Below are 22550 nucleotides of genomic sequence, written 5' to 3'. Positions count from 1 at the left end.
TAAAAAAATAAAAATAAAAAAATAAATAAAGTCCCACGCTGGTTTTTATCTGGTAGAGCAACCGTTAGTACTTAACACAGTGTTAAAACTCATGCAATTCAATTCAAAATCTTTCAACCACGCCCTCGCGTGCTAACGATTGGTCTGAGCGAGTTTTTGTCATGGGAGAGGAGGAGGGTTTAACGCGGCCATCTTGACTATATAAAAATGAATGCAGCCATCAGCAAACTGTCATTTGCTGATAGCTGTTGGCTGGTTTGGTGACTGCTCTGTCTTTTGACTCTGTTCTGCATTGCTGCATTTGGCTTGTGAGTTTTCCTGAGAATTTGCATACAACTACACTACACTATTTTAAAAATTATTTTTTATTTTTTATATTTCAAATTTTTATTAATATAATACACAAGACTATACTATACATTATTATACATACAAAAATATACTACAGACATCCCACACTACCACATACACCACAAACATACATATATAAATACATCCATACACACAAAAATACAAATTTATATTCCTCATAGTTGTTTTTTGGCTGTAGTCACACAACCACATATATATCCCACTGAACTGTATTATTTTTCCTGTATTTCTGTTTACTGTGCAAAATATCGGTTTTGTATAAAAAAAAAGTTAAATTTCAGATAGGCACATTTCTTCTAACCTAGTTCCCAATTATTAAATACTAATTTTTGTAGTAGTATACTATTTTTATTTAAAGTGCAGATTAGATAATAAAATATTTTAAACAGAATCTCTTGGCCAATATTTTATAATTTTTAGTATTTGCTAGCATTTTTAGGTCAAAGTAATATATTTATTAACCTTGGTTAGATTTGTCCTATTGCATAGTATCTGATTTGCATATAGGTAAAAGTGTTTATTAGCCTAGTTGCTCAAAATTGTACCATTGTAGTGTAGGCTAGTATTTTGTACCATTGTTGTGTAGTATATCAGTATTTTGCAGATTAGTTAATAGAAATAGTTCTTAACCTGCAGGAAAATAATTTCTTCTGGTTAATATAGGATAGTTATTTATATTAAATAATCATAATTAAGAAATTAATAAGTGTACTTAGGTAGATATTAGATTTGTAAACTAGTTCCCATTTTGAATAATAGTAAAATGTTAAAAAGCAGCCATGTCTAGGGAGCGTAGGGATTCTCTCTTTCTACAGGACAGCCAAGAGGAAATTCAGAGTAGTGAAGAGTAATGGACAGAGAACCGCGAGCAGCATCGAGAAGAGCGAAGAAGACAGTAGTTTGTCAGCAGCGTTCAACCATCGACAAGCACACAGCAGGAACATCCAGAAGTTCAAAGTGATGAAGATGACGGTGAATGCACAGCTGCATCACGCTCCAGGCGCTTCACAGAGGAGGAGAATGATGTCCTTGTTGATGGGGTACTGCGGTACTACGAAACGCTGAAGGGTGCACATGCTCAGAAAACCTCCTACAAAGATAAATCAAAGATTTGGAGCCAGATTGTCTCTGAAGTATCAGCTGTTGGAGTTCGAACAGTTAAATTTTGCCAGAAGCGCTTTCGGGACAGCAAGCGTACCACGGAGGCAAAGATGCCAACTGTTGCAAGACATGCCAGTTGTACAGGTGGTGGCAAGGCACTGCGCATCAAATTTAAACGGTGGGAGGAGAAGATGTGTCAAATTCTGATGGCTGATCTTGTGGAAGGAGTGGAAGGGACAGTGGACACCCTGGAACCATCCACTTTCCAGCGACGAGGTTTATTTAATGGTCTTTAAAAATTTTGATCTGAATATCTGTTATGATTTCTAAAAAATTTTTTTAAATTAAACCTGCAGAAGAAGATACAGCATGACCCAGAAGAGAAGCAAGGGAAGCAGTACCCAGGAAGAGAAAATCCAAATCTGGAGGTAAATGTAAAAACTAATTTAAAAAATATTTTTTTTCTCAGTTGACTTTCATTGACAAAATAGTATTAGGTAAAGATGTATTGTCTAATGTTTTTTTTAAAATTTATTTTAGATTTGGGTTCTTCTCCAGGACACTAGGGCCAGAGAAGTGTAGAAGGAGAAGGTATGATCTAAAAGAATATATACAGATTATACACATGCATGTATGCATTAGCCATCTTAGATAACCTACTTTAAAGTACACATTTCAGTCAGCTAACACTTTACATTTTTTTACACAGTGCAATAGTATTCACATCGATTTTTCTAGTACTTTGAAACGAAAAGTACCCCTAATGGAAAAAAACAATCCTGGCCACAATAGCGTAACAGATATTTTTAGTTAATTTATTGTTGTAAAACTGAGTTTGAGACACACACACACACATTTTATATATATATATATATATATATATATATATATTCCATAGACAAAAAAACCTTACTGTTTAACATGTCCGATTAAGGTTTGTACACTTACACACCATCTAAAACATACAAAAAACTATTGAAACTCTTTCACTCAAACTCCAAAAAGCAATGAAATTGCAACGATTAAGGCAGAAGCCTTAATGGACGTGTTCCTTGCGCAATACAGACATGGTATGCCATCACATCCTGCGGTTAGCTGCAGATTCAGCACTATCATGTAGTGAGATTGCTGTCATTCACAAAACGGTGGATCTGCTAATTCACAGATTTGTGCATTCACTGGTATACACACATACAGTACTATTACATTTTCTTAGTTTAGCTTTATCAAAGTTTAGGGCCTGGGTGTCTTAGAAAGAGACAGTAAAGCAACTTCATAAAAAAGTAGAACTACAATATCCCTACAGAGCATTTCTCCCTCCAAAACTGTGCCTGCTCATAAAAGATACCTGCAGAACCAAACAATATCTGCTCCAGAAAGATACCTGCAGTGCATTCCTCCACCCAAAACATTCCTCTCAGAACATCCTTACACTCAACATACTACCCTACTCCTGACAGATCTCTGCAGAGCATTCCTCCCATCAACACTATACCTGCTCCCAGCAGAATATCCCTCCTCCCAAAACACAATACTTGTTCCTGACATACCCCTGCAGAACATCCCTCCCTCTCAGACTGTGCCTGCACCAATATTATATCTGCAGAACATAGCTCATCACCAAACAGTTGATCTCCTCCAGAAAGACCCCTGCAGAACATCCCTCCACTCAAGATACTACCCCCTCCTGACAGATCCTTGTAGAGCATTTCTCCCTCCAATTTTGTGCCTGCTCCTAAAATATACCTGCAATACATGCCTCCTTACCAAATATGGTTCCTGTGACTGATAGATTCCTGCAGAGAATCTCTCTATGTGTTTGGATTACACTATTGTGCAGTTTGAAAAAATATTTCCCAATAAAGTCTTGTTGGCTTTATGTATCCTTAAAAGTTAGCTTAGGGCTTTTAAAAGAATGTAATGGCAGACACTGCTCACTGAAAACCAAACTAAGCAGAGGCTTATACACCAATTTAATGTAATTTAACTCTATTGTTATTTTGTAGTTCTACTTTTTTATGAAGTTGCTTTACTGTCTCTTTCTAGGACACCCAGGCCCCAAACTACGATAAAGCTAAACTAAGAAAATGTAATAGTTCTGTATGTGTGTATTCCGGTGAACACACAAATCTGTGAGTTAGCAGATCCACCATTTTGAGAGTGACAGCAATCTCACTACATGATAGTGCTGAATCTGTAGCTAACCGTAGGAAGTGATGGCATACCATGTCTGTATTGCGCAAGGAACACGTCCATTAAGGCTTCTGCCTTAATCGTCGTAATTTCATTGCTTTTTGGAGTTTGAGAAAAAGAGTTTCAATATATTTTTTTATGTTTTAGATGGTGTGTAAGTGTACAAACCTTAGTCGGACATGTTAAACCGTAAGGTTTTTTGTCTATGGAATTTCATAGCTTTTTGTAAAGTTAAAATGTTTATGATATCAAATTCAGAAACATGAACACAAAATGTAACGGCAGATAAGAATTACTTGGCCCATTTAGTTTCCACTATATTAATAATAATAATAATAATAATAAGCAAGAGTTTTTAAATTACTCTATTATACTAACCTAGTGTCGGACTGAGGTATGAAGGTACCACCGGGGAACTCCAATGCTAGGGTCCCACTAGAGGGGGTGTGGCCAGCCATCATTGAGGCGAGACCAGACACTAGAGGGGGAGTGGTCAGCCCACAAAGGACAGCTAGCACCATAGTGTAGTATATAAAGAATGCAGTGTGTATATAAAGAGTACACAGTCTTGACCTGCCCTTTAGATTGGGCAGAAGAGTCTCCAATAATCGGGATTGTCCCACTAGACCAGGCTTTGCTAACCTGTGACACTCCAGGTGTTGTGAAACTACAGGCCCCAGCATGCTTTGCCAATATATAGTAGCTTATTGCTGGAAGGGTATGCTGGGACTTGTAGTTTCACAACACGTGGAGTGCCACAGGTTAGCCAAGCCTGCACTAGACTCAGAACATTTGATAGACTGTCCTACCTGTTCTTGTCACTTTTACCATCTGTGACTGCTGGTTTCTTTAGTTGCGGCTTGTCTGGATCCTGGATTGTTGGGGGCCCTATTTGGAAAAAATAATGGGTACATTTAGAAAATTCCAACCTGCCCCAGCGTTAAATCAATAGGACCCACAATTAATACTTAGGCCTTCCTCCAGCCTCAACATTAAAGTAATAGTATTCCCATTTAATAAACCTATTTCCCTCCCTCCAGACAGCCCCTGCAATAAATTAATCGCATTTACGTATAATAAATATACCTATTTCCTGCAACCGTAACTGCCATTAAATAATTCATATTCACATTTATTAGACCTCATGCTCCTCAAACTCAGCCCCACATTCAATTAATAGCCCCCAAACCACCCCATCTTACATAGTCCCCACTATAAAATAAATTTGCTCCACCTTCATCCTACAAACAAAATAGCACCCATTATTTAGCCACCATATACCGCACACACATTACATTGCCACAAGCCTGCTGTGCCATAACACACACATTACTGTGCCTCTTCATCACCATGCTGTGCCTCCTTATGATCACACTGCGCCCTCCATGCTGCTTTTGCCCCCCCTTTCTCCTGGCCCCCTTTTCACTCTCTGCCGTGCTCCCCCCTTGCTTCCGTTCCTTCACTTACCTTTTCTATTGGCTTCTTTCTTCTCCTCTTCTGTCTTCTTCCCGACTCCTCTCTGCAGCGCTCCTCACTGAATGTCGGGCGTGATGATGTCACACCCGAAATTCAGTGTGAACGGAGCAGAGAGGTGTCGGTGAGTGCCACGGTAACGTGAGTATTTTTTTTTTACTTTACCGCTCCTCCCAACAACAAAGGGGGAGCAGTCCGGGTCGGGGCCTACAGGGTGATAGCCCGGTCCCCCGGTGGCATAGCATGTATGGAAGAGCTGGCAGGCAGTGCTGGGGTGCAGCATGCATGTATGTATGTATGTATGTATGTATGTATGTATGTATGTATGAGCTGGCAGGCAGCGGTGGGGTGCAGCATGCATGTATGTATGAGCTGGCAGGCAGTGGTGGGGTGCAGCATGTATGTATGAGTTGGCAGGCAGTGGTGGGGTGCAGCATGTATGTATGTATGTATGTATGTATGAGCTGGCAGGCAGTGGTGGGGTGCAGCATGTATGTATGTATGTATGTATGTATGTATGTATGAGCTCGCAGGCAGTGGTGGGGTGCAGCATGCATGTATGTATGATCTGGCAGGCAGTGGTGGGGTGCAGCATGTATGCATGAGTTGGCAGGCAGTGGTGGGGTGCAGCATGTATGTATGTATGTATGTATGTATGCATGTATGTATGTATGTATGAGCTGGCATGCAGTGGTGGTGTGCAGCATGTATGTATGTATGTATGTATGTATGTATGAGCTGGCAGGCAGCGGTGAGGTGCAGCATGTATGCATGTTCTGGCAGACAGTGGTGGTGTGCAGCATGTATGTATGAGCTGGCAGGCAGTGGTGGAGTGCATCATGTATGTATGTATGAGCTGGCAGGCAGTGGTGGGGTGCAGCATGTATGTATATATGAGCTGGCAGGCAGTGGTGGGGTGCAGCATGTATGTATGTATGAGCTGGCAGGCAGTGGTGGGGTGCAGCATGTTTGTATATATGAGCTGGCAGGCAGTGGTGGGGTGCAGTATGTAAGTATGTATGAGCTGGCAGGCAGCGGTGGGGTGCAGCATGTATGTATGTATGAGCTGGCAGGCAGTGGTGGGGTGCAGCATGTATATATGTATGAGCTGGCAGGCAGTGGTGGGGTGCAGCATGTATGTATGTATGTATGAGCTGGCAGGCAGTGGTGGGGTGCAGCATGTATATATGTATGAGCTGGCAGGCAGTGGTGGGGTGCAGCATGTATGTATGTATGAGCTGGCAGGCAGTGGTGGGGTGCAGAATGTATTTATGTATGAGCTGGCAGGCATTGGTGGGGTGCAGCATGCATGTATGAGCTGGCAGGCAGTGGTGGGGGTGCAGCATGCATGTATATATGAGCTGGCAGGCAGTGGTGGGGTGCAGCGTGTCTGTATGTATGAGCTCGCAGGCAGTGGTGGGGTGCAGCATGTATGTATGTATGTATGTATGTATGTATGTATGTATGAGCTCGCAGGCAGTGGTGGGGTGCAGCATGTATGTTTGAGCCTGCAGGCATTGGTGGGGGGCAGCATGTATGTATCTATGAGCTGGCAGGCAGCGGTGGGGTGCAGTATGTATGTATGTATAAGCTGGCAGGCAGCGGTGGGGTGCAGTATGTATGTATCAGCTGGCAGGCAGTGGTGGGGTACAGCATGTATGTATGAGCTGGCATGCAGTGGTGGGGTGCAGCATGTATGTATGTATGTATGTATGTATGTATGTATGAGCTGGCAGGCAGCGGTGGGGTGCAGTATGTATGTATGTATATATGAGCTGGCAGGCAGTGGTGAGGTGCAGCATGTCTGCATGTTCTAGCAGGCAATGGTGGTGTGCAGCATGTATGTATGTATGTATGTATGTATGTATGTATGTATGTATGTATGAGCTGGCAGGCAGCGGTGGGGTGCAGCAAGTAAGTATGTATGTTCTGGCATGCAGTGGTTGTTTAGTATTATGCAATTAGTAAAGGACAATATAGTAATTATTTGCGGGACATGCAGAAGTAGATCTATCTGTGGCCATTTATCAGTGAATTTTTTGGGGAAATGACATAAGAAATTGTAGAAAGATAATGGTGTTTGTGTAGTGACAAATTTATACAGATTCTGTAGCAAGGTATAGTTGAAGAGTAATGGGTTGGAAACACTGGCACCTGTGGGTAATGGATTGGTCCCAGAGACACAATGTCAGTGTAAGTGAATTTGGCGGAGTGGCATTTTATTATTATTATTATTATTATTATTATTAATTTTTATTTATAGGGCGCCACTAGGTGTCCATAGCGCCGTACAGGGACAAACAAGTACAATACAAGGTGGGACGGCACGGTACAGTAAACAATAAGCAACAGTAACTCAGTAAGCTCAAAGCACAGCTAGAGAGAGGGGGGGAGGGAAGACCAGCAAGCGCCGGAGTCCAAGAGGAAGAGCGCGGATGTCGGGGAGACCCCCAGAGGGGTGGGGGGAAAGGTAGCTGGAGAGCAGAGTTAGAAGTGTAGGACACAGGAGGAGAGATGGCCCTGCTCAAGGGAACGTACAATCTAAGGGGAGGGGTAGACAGACAGAGAGACACAGGGATGAGAAGGGGGAATGGAGGCAAATTCAGGGGAGGAGAAAGAGGGGGGAGAGGCAGAAAAAAAAGTTAGGAAGTTAAGTGTGAGACTGGAAGGCTTTAAGAAAGAGGTGGGTTTTTAGAGCCCATTTGAAACTGGACAGATTAGGGGATGTTCTGATGGAGGGAGGGAGCTTGTTCCAGTGGAGGGGGGCAGCGCGGGAGAAGTCTTGAATACGTGCGTGGGAGGAGGTTATCAGAGGGGAGGAGAGATGATGGTCATTGACAGATCGGAGAGGGCGGGATGGAGCGTGAATAGAGATGAGGTTGGAGATGTAGGGAGCAGTGGAGTTGGCGAGGGCCTTGTATGTGAGAGTGAGGAGCTTGAACAGGATTCTGTAGGGGAAGGGGAGCCAGTGAAGAGCTTGGTAGAGGGGTGAGACAGAAGGGGAGCGGCGAGAAAGGAAGATAGGCCTAGCGGCTGAGTTAAGAACAGAACAAAGGGGAGCGAAATGAGAGTGGGGGAGGCCAGTGAGCAGAAGGTTGCAGTAGTCCAAGCGGGAGATGATCAAAGAGTGAATAAGACATTTGGTGGCATCTTGGGAGAGGAAGGGCCGGATGACTGCGATGGCATTCTGCTACTATAAGAGAACTGGGCATTATGGCACATCGCTAGTTAAACTAAATTGGTTGTAGTGTCATACTGCTGGTGTATGTGATGAATTGTGCACATTGCTTGTGCCAGTGAACTGATACCCTGGATTATTGCTAATATAAATGAATGGCACACCGCATTTCAACGTAGATGAACAGTGAACAGTGCCAATTTGTATGGTAAAGAAATGAACTACATTGGCACAATGCTAAAGTTAGTGCATTGCAGTGACATGTTTTTGTAAGTGAATTGGACATAAAGATGTATTATGTTTCTTGTGTAAACCACTGGGAGCAATGGCATGGTGCTCACTGTGTGCATTAACCAGAGTACACTAGCATGTAGGTAATCTCGCATGTCGCTCATAGTATAAATAAACTGGGGGCAATGGCAAGAAATGGATGCATTTGATTGCTGTTTATAGTGTAAATGAAATGTGAGCCTGGGCAAGTTGCTTGTACTGTAAAAGAACTGGGTGCAGTGGCCCTAGACATGGAACTGGGTGCACTGGGGTGCTGTCTAGGGATGAGCGCACTCGGATTTATGAAATCCGAGCCCACCCAAACGTTGCGGATCCGAGTCGGATCCGAGACAGATCCGGGTATTGGCGCCAAATTCAAATGTGAAACTGAGGCTCTGACTCATAATCCCGTTGTCGGATCTCGCGATACTCGGATCCTATAAATTCCCCGCTAGTCGCCGCCATCTTCACTCGGGCATTGATCAGGGTAGAGGGAGGGTGTGTTAGGTGGTCCTCTGTGCTGTTTAGTTCTGTGCTGTGCTGTGCTGTGCTGTGCTGTGTTCTGCAGTATCAGTCCAGTGGTGCTGTGTGCTGTGCTCTGTCCTTCTGAGGTCAGTGGTGCTGCTGGGTCCTGTGCTGTGTCCTGTTCAGTCCAGTGGTGCTGTGTCCTGTGCTCTGTGCTTCTAAGGGCATAGTTATTTCCCCATTATTCCCAAGTTTTTAAAAAATAAAAAAAAAGTAAAAAAAAATAAAAAATTTAAAAAAAAATATATATATATAATAATTATAACCAAATTTGCAAAACCAATCCAGCAGTATAAGTCCATTGGTACTGCAATATTACCAAGTTCACACATTCTGCAGTATCAGTCCAGTGGTGCTGTGTCCTGTGCTCTGTCCTGCTGAGTTCCGTAGTGCTGCTGGGTCCTGTGCCGTGTCCTGTTCAGTCCAGTGGTGCTGTGTCCTGTGCTCTGTGCTTCTAAGGGCATAGTTATTTCCCCACTATTCCCAAGTTTTTTAAAAATAAAAAAAAAGTAAAAAAAAATAAAAAATTAAAAAAAAAAAAAATATATAATAATTATAACCAAATTTGCAAAACCAATCCAGCAGTATAAGTCCATTGGTACTGCAATATTACCAAGTTCACACATTCTGCAGTATCTTGTGCTACATATAATGGAGACCAAAAATTTGGAGGATAAAGTAGGGAAAGATCAAGACCCACTTCCTCCTAATGCTGAAGCTGCTGCCACTAGTCATGACATAGACGATGAAATGCCATCAACGTCGTCTTCCAAGCCCGATGCCCAATCTCGTAGTACCGGGCATGTAAAATCCAAAAAGCCCAAGTTAAGAAAAAGTAGCAAAAAGAGAAACTTAAAATCATCTGAGGAGAAACGTAAAGTTGCCAATATGCCATTTACGACACGGAGTGGCAAGGAACGGCTTAGGCCCTGGCCCGTGTTCATGACTAGTGGTTCAGCTTCACCCACGGATCTTAGCCCTCCTCCTCCTCCCCCCCCCTACAAAAAATTGAAGAGAGTTATGCTGTCAGCAACAAAACAGCAAACAACTCTGCCTTCTAAAGAGAAATTATCACAAATCCACAAGGCGAGTCCAAGGATGTTGGTGGTTGTCAAGCCTGACCTTCCCATCACTGTACGGGAAGAGGTGGCTCGGGAGGAGGCTATTGATGATGTAGCTGGCGCTGTGGAGGAACTTGATGATGAGGATGGTGATGTGGTTATTGTAAATGAGGCACCAGGGGGGGAAACAGCTGATGTCCATGGGATGAAAAAGCCCATCGTCATGCCTGGTCAGAAGACCAAAAAATGCACCTCTTCGGTCTGGAGTTATTTTTATCCAAATCCAGACAACCAATGTATGGCCATATGTAGCTTATGTAAAGCTCAAATAAGCAGGGGTAAGGATCTTGCCCACCTAGGAACATCCTCCCTTATACGTCACCTGAATAACCTTCATAGTTCAGTGGTTAGTTCAGGAACTGGGGCTAGGACCCTCATCGGTACAGGGACACCTAAATCCCGTGGTCCAGTTGGATACACACCAGCAACACCCTCCTCGTCAACTTCCTCCACAATCTCCATCAGATTCAGTCCTGCAGCCCAAGTCAGCAGCCAGACTGAGTCCTCCTCAATACGGGATTCATCCGAGGAATCCTGCAGCGGTACGCCTACTACTGCCACTGCTGCTGTTGCTGCTGTTAGTCGGTCATCTTCCCAGAGGGGAAGTCGTAAGACCGCTAAGTCTTTCACAAAACAATTGACCGTCCAACAGTCGTTTGCCATGACCACAAAATACGATAGTAGTCACCCTATTGCAAAGCGTATAACTGCGGCTGTAACTGCAATGTTGGTGTTAGACGTGCGCCCGGTGTCCGCCATCAGTGGAGTGGGATTTAGAGGGTTGATGGAGGTATTGTGTCCCCGGTACCAAATCCCCTCGAGATTCCACTTCACTAGGCAGGCGATACCAAAAATGTACAGAGAAGTACGATCAAGTGTCCTCAGTGCTCTTAAAAATGCGGTTGTACCCACTGTCCACTTAACCACGGACATGTGGACAAGTGGTTCTGGGCAAACGAAGGACTATATGACTGTGACAGCCCACTGGGTAGATGCATCCCCTTCCGCAGCAACAGCAACAGCTGCATCAGTAGCAGCATCTACAAAATGGCTGCTCATGCAAAGGCAGGCAACATTGTGTATTACAGGCTTTAATAAGAGGCACAACGCTGACAACATATTAGAGAAAATGAGGGAAATTATCTCCCAGTGGCTTACCCCACTTAGACTCTCATGGGGATTTGTGGTGTCAGACAATGCCAGTAACATTGTGCGGGCATTAAATATGGGCAATTTCCAGCACGTCCCATGTTTTGCCCACACCATTAATTTGGTGGTGCAGCATTACCTCAAGAGTGACAGGGGTGTGCAGGAGATGCTTGCGGTGGCGCGCAAAATTGCTGGACACTTTCGGCATTCAGCCAGTGCCTACCGCAGACTAGAGGCACATCAAAAAAGCATGAACCTGCCCTGCCATCACCTCAAACAAGAGGTTGTGACGCGCTGGAACTCCACCCTCTATATGCTGCAGAGGATGGAGGAGCAGCAAAAGGCCATTCAGGCCTATACAGCCACCTACGACATAGGCAAAGGAGTGGGGATGCGCCTCAGTCAAGCGCAGTGGAGACTGATTTCCGTGTTGTGCAAGGTTCTGCAGCCATTTGAACTTGCCACATGAGAAGTCAGTTCCGACACTGCCAGCTTGAGTCAGGTCATTTCCCTGATCAGGCTGTTGCAGAAGCAGCTGGAGAAAGTGAGGGAGGAGCTGGTAAGCCATTGCGATTACACCAAGCATGTAGCTCTTGTGGATGTAGCCCTTCGTACGCTTTGCCAGGATCCGAGGGTGGTCACTCTTTTAAAGTCAGAGGAATACATTCTGGCCACCGTGCTCGATCCTCGGTTTAAAGCGTATGTTGTGTCTCTGTTTCCGGCGGACACAAGTCTACAGCGGTGCAAAGACCTGCTGGTCAGGAGATTGTCCTCTGAAGAGGACCGTGACATGCCAACAGCTCCACCCTCATTTTCTTCCACATCTATGGCTGCGAGGAAAAAGCTCAGTTTTCCCAAAAGAGGCACTGGCGGGGATGCTGATAACATCTGGTCCGGACTGAAGGACCTGCCAACCATTGCAGACATGTCTACTCTCGCTGCATTGGATGCTGTCACAATAGAAAAAATTGTGGATGATTACTTTGCTGACACCATCCAAGTAGACATGTCAGACAGTCCATATTGTTACTGGCAGGAAAAAAAGGCAGTTTGGAAGCCCCTGTACAAACTGGCTCTATTTTACCTGAGTTGTCCCCCCTCCAGTGTGTACTCGGAAAGAGTTTTTAGTGCAGCGGGGAACCTGGTCAGTGAGCGGCGAAGGAGGTTGCTTCCTCACAACGTTGAAAAAATGATGTTTATAAAAATGAATAATCAATTCCTCAATGAAGTACAGCACTGCCCTCCAGATACTACAGAGGGACCTGTGGTTGTGGAGTCCAGCGGGGACGAATTGATAATGTGTGATGAGGAGGAAGTACACACTGTAGGGGGAGAGGAATCAGAGGTTGAGGATGAGGACAACATCTTGCCTCAGTAGAGCCTGTTTAGTCTGTACAGGGAGAGATGAATAGCTTTTTTGGTGTGGGGGCCCAAACAAACCAATCATTTCAGCCAAAGTTGTTTGGTAGGCCCTGTCGCTGAAATGATTGGTTTGTTAAAGTGTGCATGTTCTATTTAAACAACATAAGGGTGGGTGTGAGGGCCCAAGGACAATTCCATCTTGGACCTTTTTTTTTTGCATTATATGACCAATCAACAGTCGTTTGCCATGTTCAAAAAGTAAAACCAAATTTAAAAAAATACAAGAAATTAAACCAAAAGTAAAATGCCGTGTCATAATTTAAAACAAGAGGTATTGACGTGCTCTAAAACTACTGTATTGTTGTTTATATTTTATAAACACTACACTTGAAAGCTTGAGTCTTTCAATAAAAAAGTAACTGTCCATTGCACGAATATTTGCAACAGGGACAATTTTAGGGTTAAGAAAGTCAACTAATAACACTTCGACGCTGTCTGTCTTTATAAACACTACACTTGGAAGTTGGAGGAGGTATTGTGGCCCCGGCACCAAATTTACTACCGGGGCCACTCCACTGTGCAGTCCATATTTAGGTGTATCAGATATTAAACAACGGTGACAGTTGATGCCCAATTTTTTAATTATATTGTGGCCTCGGTACCAAATTGTGTACCGGGGCCACCACACTACGCAGTCCAGATACTTGTTTGGTGGAATTCAGACCAGTTGAGGGTTTTATTATTATTATATTGTGTGGACCACTCTATCTATACCACACTACAACTCTATATACCACTCTATTTCATACTTTAATTCTATTTCATACTTTAATTCTATTTAATACTTTAATTCTATTTCATACTTTAATTCTATTTCATACTTTAATTCTATTACTAATTACCATAAAGAGGAACAAAATAAACCAATTTTACCAAAAGTATAATCTGACTTAGACTTACAAACACTACACTTGAAAGATCGTGCCTTTAAATGAAAAAGTCAGTCTTCATTGCACGACTATGTGCAACAGGGACAGTTTTTTGGGTTTACAAAGTCAAACAATAACACTTTGACCCTGTCTGTCTGGGATCTCAATGACGAATTGTCTGTACCATGTTTGGAGGAGGTATTGTGGCCCCGGTATCAAATTGGGTACCGGGGCCACCCCACTATGCAGTCCAGATACTTGTTTGGTGGAATTCTGACACGTGGAGGGTTTTTTAATTATATTGTGGCCTCGGTACCAAATTGTGTACCGGGGCCACCACACTACGCAGTCAAGATAGATAGATGCGTATCATAGATAAAGTACATTCAGTGGTGTGGGGCAAATTGAAAAATATTCAAAATGCACTGACATTATCAAAAACAAGAGGTTGTCACACGCTAAAACTCCAACATGTATATGATGGAGAGGATGGAGGAGCAGCCGTATGTGTAGTGTAATGCAGACCTGTTGAAGGTTTTTTATATATTTTATTGTGGTGCCCAGTGCCCACTCCTCTACGCAGTCCAGGTACATTTATTGGTGCGATTCATAAAAGTTCAGGGTTTTTAAGATATTGTGGTGACCCACTCCTCTACGCAGTCCAGGTACATTTATTGGTGCGAATCATAAAAGTTCAGGGTTTTTAATATATATTGTGGTGACCCACTCCTCTACGCAGTCCAGGTACATTTATTGGTGCGATTCATAAAAGTTCAGGGTTTTTAAGATATTGTGGTGACCCACTCCTCTACGCAGTCCAGGTACATTTATTGGTGCGATTCATAAAAGTTCAGGGTTTTTAATATATTGTGGTGACCCACTCCTCTACGCAGTCCAGGTACATTTATTGGTGCGATTCATAAAAGTTCAGGGTTTTTAAGATATTGTGGTGACCCACTCCTCTACGCAGTCCAGGTACATTTATTGGTGCGATTCATAAAAGTTCAGGGTTTTTAAGATATTGTGGTGACCCACTCCTCTACGCAGTCCAGGTACATTTATTGGTGCGATTCATAAAAGTTCAGGGTTTTTAAGATATTGTGGTGACCCACTCCTCTACGCAGTCCAGGTACATTTATTGGTGCGATTCATAAAAGTTCAGGGTTTTTAATATATATTGTGGTGACCCACTCCTCTACGCAGTCCAGGTACATTTATTGGTGCGATTCATAAAAGTTCTGGGTTTTTAAGATATTGTGGTGACCCACTCCTCTACGCAGTCCAGGTACATTTATTGGTGCGAATCATAAAAGTTCAGGGTTTTTAATATATATTGTGGTGACCCACTCCTCTACGCAGTCCAGGTACATTTATTGGTGCGATTCATAAAAGTTCAGGGTTTTTAAGATATTGTGGTGACCCACTCCTCTACGCAGTCCAGGTACATTTATTGGTGCGATTCATAAAAGTTCAGGGTTTTTAAGATATTGTGGTGACCCACTCCTCTACGCAGTCCAGGTACATTTATTGGTGCGATTCATAAAAGTTCAGGGTTTTTAAGATATTGTGGTGACCCACTCCTCTACGCAGTCCAGGTACATTTATTGGTGCGATTCATAAAAGTTCAGGGTTTTTAATATATATTGTGGTGACCCACTCCTCTACGCAGTCCAGGTACATTTATTGGTGCGATTCATAAAAGTTCAGGGTTTTTAATATATATTGTGGTGACCCACTCCTCTACGCAGTCCAGGTACATTTATTGGTGCGATTCATAAAAGTTCAGCATTTTTAATATATATTGTGGTGACCCACTCCTCTACGCAGTCCAGAAAGATACCTTGTTGCAACGTTTTGGACTAATAACTATATTGTGAGGTGTTCAGAATACACTGTAAATTAGTGGAAATGCTTGTTATTGAATGTTATTGAGGTTAATAATAGCCTAGGAGTGAAAATAAGCCCAAAAACTTGATTTTTAAACTTTTTATGTTTTTTTGCAAAAAAATCCGAATCCAAAACCTTAAATCCGAACCGAGACCTTTCGTCAAGTGTTTTGCGAGACAAATCCGAACCTCAAAAATAACGAAAATCCGGATCCAAAACACAAAACACGAGACCTCAAAAGTCGCCGGTGCACATCCCTAGTGCTGTCCCTATTGTAAACCAACCGGATGTCCTGAGATGTTGACCCTCGTGTAAACAAACCAGGTGCACTGAAATGTTGACCCTAGTGTACATGAGCTGAGTGCACGGGCATGTTGCTTCTAGTGTACATGAGCTGAGTGCACGGGCATGTTGCTTCTAGTATACATAAGCTGAGTGCACGGGCATGTTGCTTCTAGTGTACATGAGCTGAGAGCACGGGCATGTTGCTTCTAGTGTACATGAGCTGAGTGAACGGGCATGTTGCTTCTAGTGTACATGAGCTGAGTGCACGGGCATGTTGCTTCTAGTGTACATGAGCGGAGTGCACGGGCTGAGTGCAAACCGCTTCCTTATCACAGAACATAAAGAAAAGCAATTGCATTAGCCTATTTGTGGTAATGAATTCACAAAACATTTGCCAGCCTTTGTAGTTTCAAGAAAAAATTATAATGGCATTTAAAGCAGTATGGGTGGGTTATTTTATGCTAACTTCTTTTAAAACACAGAACATATAAATTCGGTACAGAGGGATTAGCATTGTACTGTAAACTGCATTACCGTTTTTACAGTATACCATATATGGTTTAACAGATTGAGACAGGTAGAATATAGTTGCTGTCAAAGATATTGTATCATTTGCATTACCAATATCAAATATTCTTATATAAAACATAATGCCAAAGTATAATTCTAGAAGATATATATATATATATATATATTAATAAACAAATAATGGTAGCGCTAGATTGAAGGTTAGGGACTCCTAAGGATGGCATCAATATGCAATATCATATTGGATTTCTCAGGGAGACCCCATATAATGGGCAAAATAAAAATGAATTACTGAAAATTCTGCTTGATACTGGGGCAGAAATTTCAATCACTAATGTAGAACATGACTTTCTAGCAGACAGCCCTAAGTGTGTGGTGACTGGGTTTGATCACCAACAAGGGGGGGGGGGGGGGGGTAAAAGCCCAAAGAATTGAGGAAGTCACTGTGGATATCAACAATGAATTCACGTTAAAAATTCCTATGTGGTATTATTCAGGTTCTGATAACATTATCGGAACTGATGCAATGACACAGAATGGCTGGATCTTAGATCTAGCAAACTGTTTGCTATGGAAGGGCCCACGAAACTCAAAGGTCTGTTTGATAAAGAAACATCACTAAGGACCACCCATACATGAAATTGGTGGAACAGTTAACATTTTTTCGCATAACACAGACCTTGAACCTATTGTATAAAAATTTCCAGCGCTATGTGCTCAAGGGAAGAATGATTGTGGAAAGATGATTGATTTTCAGGTGGACATACAAGGACCAGATCCACCACCTCAATGCCAATATCGTTTCCCTCCTGAAGCTATGAAACCAGTGATAGAAGATGTGACTGATTTAGAAGCAAGGGGGGTTGCCATAACGGGAAATTCCAAGTGCAATAATCACTTAGGGCCTGTCAAGGAGAAGGAGACTAACACCTGGAAACTCAAAATTAATCTCAGGGTTTTGAATAAATATACCCCCATGTCAGCACAGCTGGTAGCAGAGACACCAGACATATTGGCAAGAATAAACGGCAAAATTAAGGTATTCGCTACCATTGATGTAGCCAATGGTTTCTTTTCGATACTATTAACAGAAAGTTGCCATTACAAATTTGCGTTCACTGTGCAAGATACGCAATACATGTTTTGCGTATTACCCCAATGATTTCACAGTAGCCCCTATATTTTCATCAGGCATTAAGAGAAGTACTGAGTGTATTTTCACACCCAGAATGCCTGCTGCAATATGTGGATGATCTACTACTCCATACACAGACTATGGAGGAACATTTGACACACCTAAAATAATTGTTAGCACTCCTTGCACGTGCAGGGCTCAAACTTAGTCTTCACAAAGAAAACCTGGCTAGGTCAGAGGTCATATTTCTGGGTGCCAAGATCGCTCATTGGACAAAAGGTATAATGGCCGCCTGAGTTGAGGCAATGGTCAAATTACCTAGACCAAATACCCTACAAGATTTGCGAAAATTTCTTCGGGTCACAAACTTCATGAGGGAGTTCATAGAGGATTTTGCTACAAAAGCGAAACCTCTGTATGAATTGCTCAGAGGTGAGGAACCTTCATTGAAAGGATGGGCAGAAGCACAGGAAGAGGCATTTTCTACTCTGAAAAGAGATCTCTCTTCTGCCCCAATTTTGGCCACTCCACACCCAGAGGGTGAGCTTTCAATTCAGGCTCACGCCGGCCCAGAGTTCATATCTACAGTCTTACTGCAAGAAGTATATTAGGGAATTTAGACTGTAAGCTCCAATGGGGCAAGGACTGATGTGAATGAGTTCTCTGTACAGCGCTGCGGAATTAGTGGCGCTATATAAATAAATGATGATGATGATGATGATAAAGTAGGATCTGTGACTAGACCACTAGGCTATTTCTCAAGACTTCTTTCTCCTGTGGAAAGAGGTTTTGATGAATGTGCAAAACAACTGGCTGCAATACATTATGCTGTCAAAGAACATATTGTGGGCTTTAGACCCCTTACTATACAGACCCCACACTCTCCATTAACCCTTCTACTCCGGAACATGCTGCCTGGTGTCTCTCAACAGAGGTTTGGGAGATGGATAATGGATTTGAGTGGGCACAATCTCAAAGTAAGTCACAAAACCAAATATGTATTGTCTCAACTGCTAAACACAGCAGGAACGGAACACTACTGTGAACAAATGTCATATAATGAAACATAGACTTTGTTTAGACAAACACATCCAGATGACCGAGTCATTTTTGTTGATGGGTCTTGGTCTCACACGGATGGGAAATATGTGACAGGATATGCAGTCTTGGATAAGACTACAGGGCTTCAGAGTCTTGTTAAATTACCTGGTCACCTGTCAGCACAAAGGGCTGAATTGGAGGCAGTAAAGGAAGCCTTACTATTCCAACCTTCAAGACCACGTACTATATATAGCGACAGCTCATATGTCGTTCGATCCCTGACATTACACTTGGATACCTGGCACAGGCGGGGATTTGTGGACAGCCTAAATAAACCCCAGGCACACGTTTCAGTGCTCAAACAGTTATGGGAATGGGGAATGATGCATCTTGAAGAGGCTGCGATCATTAAAGTTCCTGCTCACCAGGAAGGAAATAACCCATTGTCATGGGTAATAACTCTGCAGACGAAGCGGCCAAACTGGCTGCTTTATCTGGGTCTTTCCAAGACCCAGATTACAAAGAAGTATCATCTTATAAAGTGACAATACGAAACAAGACTCTGGACGAAGGCCCAGTGTCATTTGAAGAGGAACAAGCAAAGGATGCTCTTCTTACCCCACATTACCATGCCACAAGGTCCCTGGTCAATTAAAGAGGGCATTCTGTGTCACACGAACAATGAGGGTTTAGAACCCCTGCCAGTTGTTCCTGCACATTTTCAGGTAGAGCTGAAAAAACTCAACCATCAGGTCCTCGGACCCCCTGCCCGAGAAACTCATGTCCCTGTTAAAGGACAAATTATACTGGTCAGGGATGTCAAAGACAGTGGAAATTGTCACACAACAGTGTCTTGTGTGTGCACAAGTGAACCCCAGAGCTCCAGCTCTCAAGCCGGTTCTACAACGGGTGCCCCTGCAGAAGGACCATGGGCTGCCCTACAGATAGATTTTATAGGACCACTGCCAGCTGGCATTCGCAATTGTCGGTATGCCTTGGTAGTTGTGGATGTATTTTCAAAATGGGTTGAGGCCATTCCAACTGTAAATGACTCTGCTACTACTACAGCAAGGGTCTTATGGGAACAGATTCTGTCACATTGGGGAGTTCCCAGGATCATTGTATCTGATTGTGGAACACACTTTACTGGCAAGGTCATTAAAGCACTTTGTGAACTGCTGGACATAAAACAGTGATTTCATGTACCTTATCATCCAAGGTCTGCAGGAATAGTAGAACGAATGAATCGAACAATCAAATCTCGTTTGACCAAGACACTGTTAGAGAAGGGCTCCTCTTGGGTGACAGCTCTGCCTGCAATACTGATGGGTATTCGGGCAACTGAGGCAACTACAACAGGGATCACTCCATTTGAGCTCATGACTGGTCGCAAAATGCCACTTTTGCTTCCCCAATGAACCGCAGTTATCAAACCCCATCAAATAGGCGATTGCCAGAGATGTGTTCTTACAACAGGTGCAAAATAAACTGAAAGAACTGCCGCCATACACAGCCATCCGGCTAAACAAACCCTATCTACAGGGGGAGACTCCCATGCCTCCAGTAGATAGTCTGGTAATGATCAAGACATTCCGAAAGGCAGGTCCCTGGGAGGGACCATATCAGGTCCTTGAAATCCTGGGTGATACAATGCTAAAATTACAAAGGACAACGACTACATAGAGAGACTCTTGGAAAAGCCTCCTTAACTCAATAGAGTGCTTCTGTGCTCATTGAGATTGGTAGATTAAGAAATCATACGCCTTAAGAAAAAAAAAAAAAAAAGGGGGGAGGTTTTAACTGATCATTGAGAACCACAATGTAAGGAAAGGAAAATCCTAGAGCCCTACCCTGATGACATCTTGTAGTGTATATGCAACTAACAGCACTCAAAGAGGGATACTCCTCTGAGGAGCATATTGTACTCTTTCTCCCACTGTAGGTGTTGATGTAGTGGAGAAGATGGGAAAAACACCAGTGACCCCAAAGAAGCGACTAGGTACCTATCTGGATACAACTGTGAGGTTTCAGAAAATTACGCTTGGTTTTGGTTCAGAACTCAAGAATTGGCTGCTCGACTTCGGGAAGGAAGAAGACATACTGCAGAAACTTTCTGGGAATGAAGCTACAATCAAGCTGGGACATGATGCCAAAGTATCCTCTTCACATTCATCCTGTGATAGTTCTCATCATACTGAAGAACAACATATGAAGACTAAAAGACAACAAATGATGAACTATTAAGGGAAGCGGGTTATGGGCATTATGGACTTTTCGGGCATGAGAATTGCTTTACATGAATGTCTTTGTTTTTTTATTCCTTTGTGCCTTTTCTCTTTTCCTCTTCTCCATTCTTCTATCCTTTTTTTTTTCTTTTCTGCTGTTCACACCCTCGGGGAAAAGGGTGTTTTTCCAATATGGTTCCCCCCTCTAGGTGTTTTTTTTCCTGTTGTGTGCCAATGACACAAGAGGTTTTTGTTTAACTCCTTCATAGTTGGTAGGGAGAGGAAGAGGGATGATTGGTACAAAAACACATTTATGATGAATGATTTTCATCTGCAAGGGCACTTTACTTGAAGAATCTTCATAGAGGTACTGCACTGCTTACTTATTGAACTGAAATATGAGTAGAATTTCATATAGTTAAATTTAGGTTCTATATATTTAAAAAAAATTACATTTGTAGTGGACACCTCATTGCTGAGCTCTGCATACTAATGTACAGTCAGAAAACAGCTGATCCATGTTGATATGTTAAATTGTGGTGGAGATCTTAGAAAATAAAAATTATGTCAGTAATTCAATTAAAATGCATTTTTCATCTAATCATTTACTTAAAAAAAATAAGGGTCACTGTTTTCAGACACAGTGGGAGACAGATTTGGGAACATCCCTAGATTCAGAAGAATGGTCGGACATCTATGAGTGGACAGCTCGTTGTTCTATAAATGTCCGTACCAAAGAAAACGCCATTAAATTGTTACATAGATGGTATTATGTTCCCTCTAGGCTTCACATCATATACCCTCAAACAAGTCCAACATGTTGGAGAGACTGTGGCCATACAGGCACCTTCATACACATATGGTGGGACTGTCCCAAGCTGCGCCCGTTCTGGACAGAAGTTCTCGCGTTGACAACGGCTGATACTCCTGTGCCCTCCGATCCTAAGCACGTATTATTGCCTCTACCTCTCCCAGACCTTCCAACACACACCCATAAGCTTCATCGGCATATAATCAGTGCAGCTACCTGTCAAATAGCTGCCCACTGGAAGAACCCCATTTCTCCAACTCTCCAAATGGTCTGTGGTCGGATCTGGCACACTTATCAGATGGAACACATCACCAGCGTGCTCAGGGGCTCCTCCGTGTCCTTCAACAAAGTCTGGTCTCCTTGGGCTTCGTACTGCAACCAACCTCTGCTTCAATTCTAGCCAAACCCTATCTATTACTAGAAATACTAGATTGAACTACTACCTTCTGCTAAAAATATAAAGGCGTGAAGTCTCCCTTCCTTCCCCTAACCCTCCCAATCTGTTCTCTCTCCTTCCCCCATTTTTGCCCTGTCCCTCCCCCCTACCCCCCTCTTCTTTCTCTTTTCCCCTTTATTTGTATAATTTAAAACAAAATAACATCTTCATGGTACCATGTTTATATGAAGCTGAACTTGTTTTGTAAAAGCTATGTGAAAGAGTACTATACACACTGTTAAATTTGTATGTGCATTTGTCATCTTTCTATTGTACCTTTCAAGAGTTTATATTCTGTAATGCTGTTCAAGATAAGATGTTACTAATAAAACGTATTTATAAAAAAATAAGGGTCAGTTATTTTGTCAAAAGAATTTGGTTATCAATTGACAAATCCAGGTCACATCACTCCCTTACATATAAATTCAAAACAACAATTTAACAGTCGTGTAATGTAAAAAAAAAAGACTATACTCACCATGGATGTTTTTTTTCTTTTCTTACCCATTATCCCAAATGTTAGATAACA

This window comes from Mixophyes fleayi, chromosome 1, assembly GCF_038048845.1.
Source record: "Mixophyes fleayi isolate aMixFle1 chromosome 1, aMixFle1.hap1, whole genome shotgun sequence".
NCBI lineage: Eukaryota > Metazoa > Chordata > Amphibia > Anura > Limnodynastidae > Mixophyes > Mixophyes fleayi.
This window is presented reverse-complemented; position numbering follows the sequence as displayed.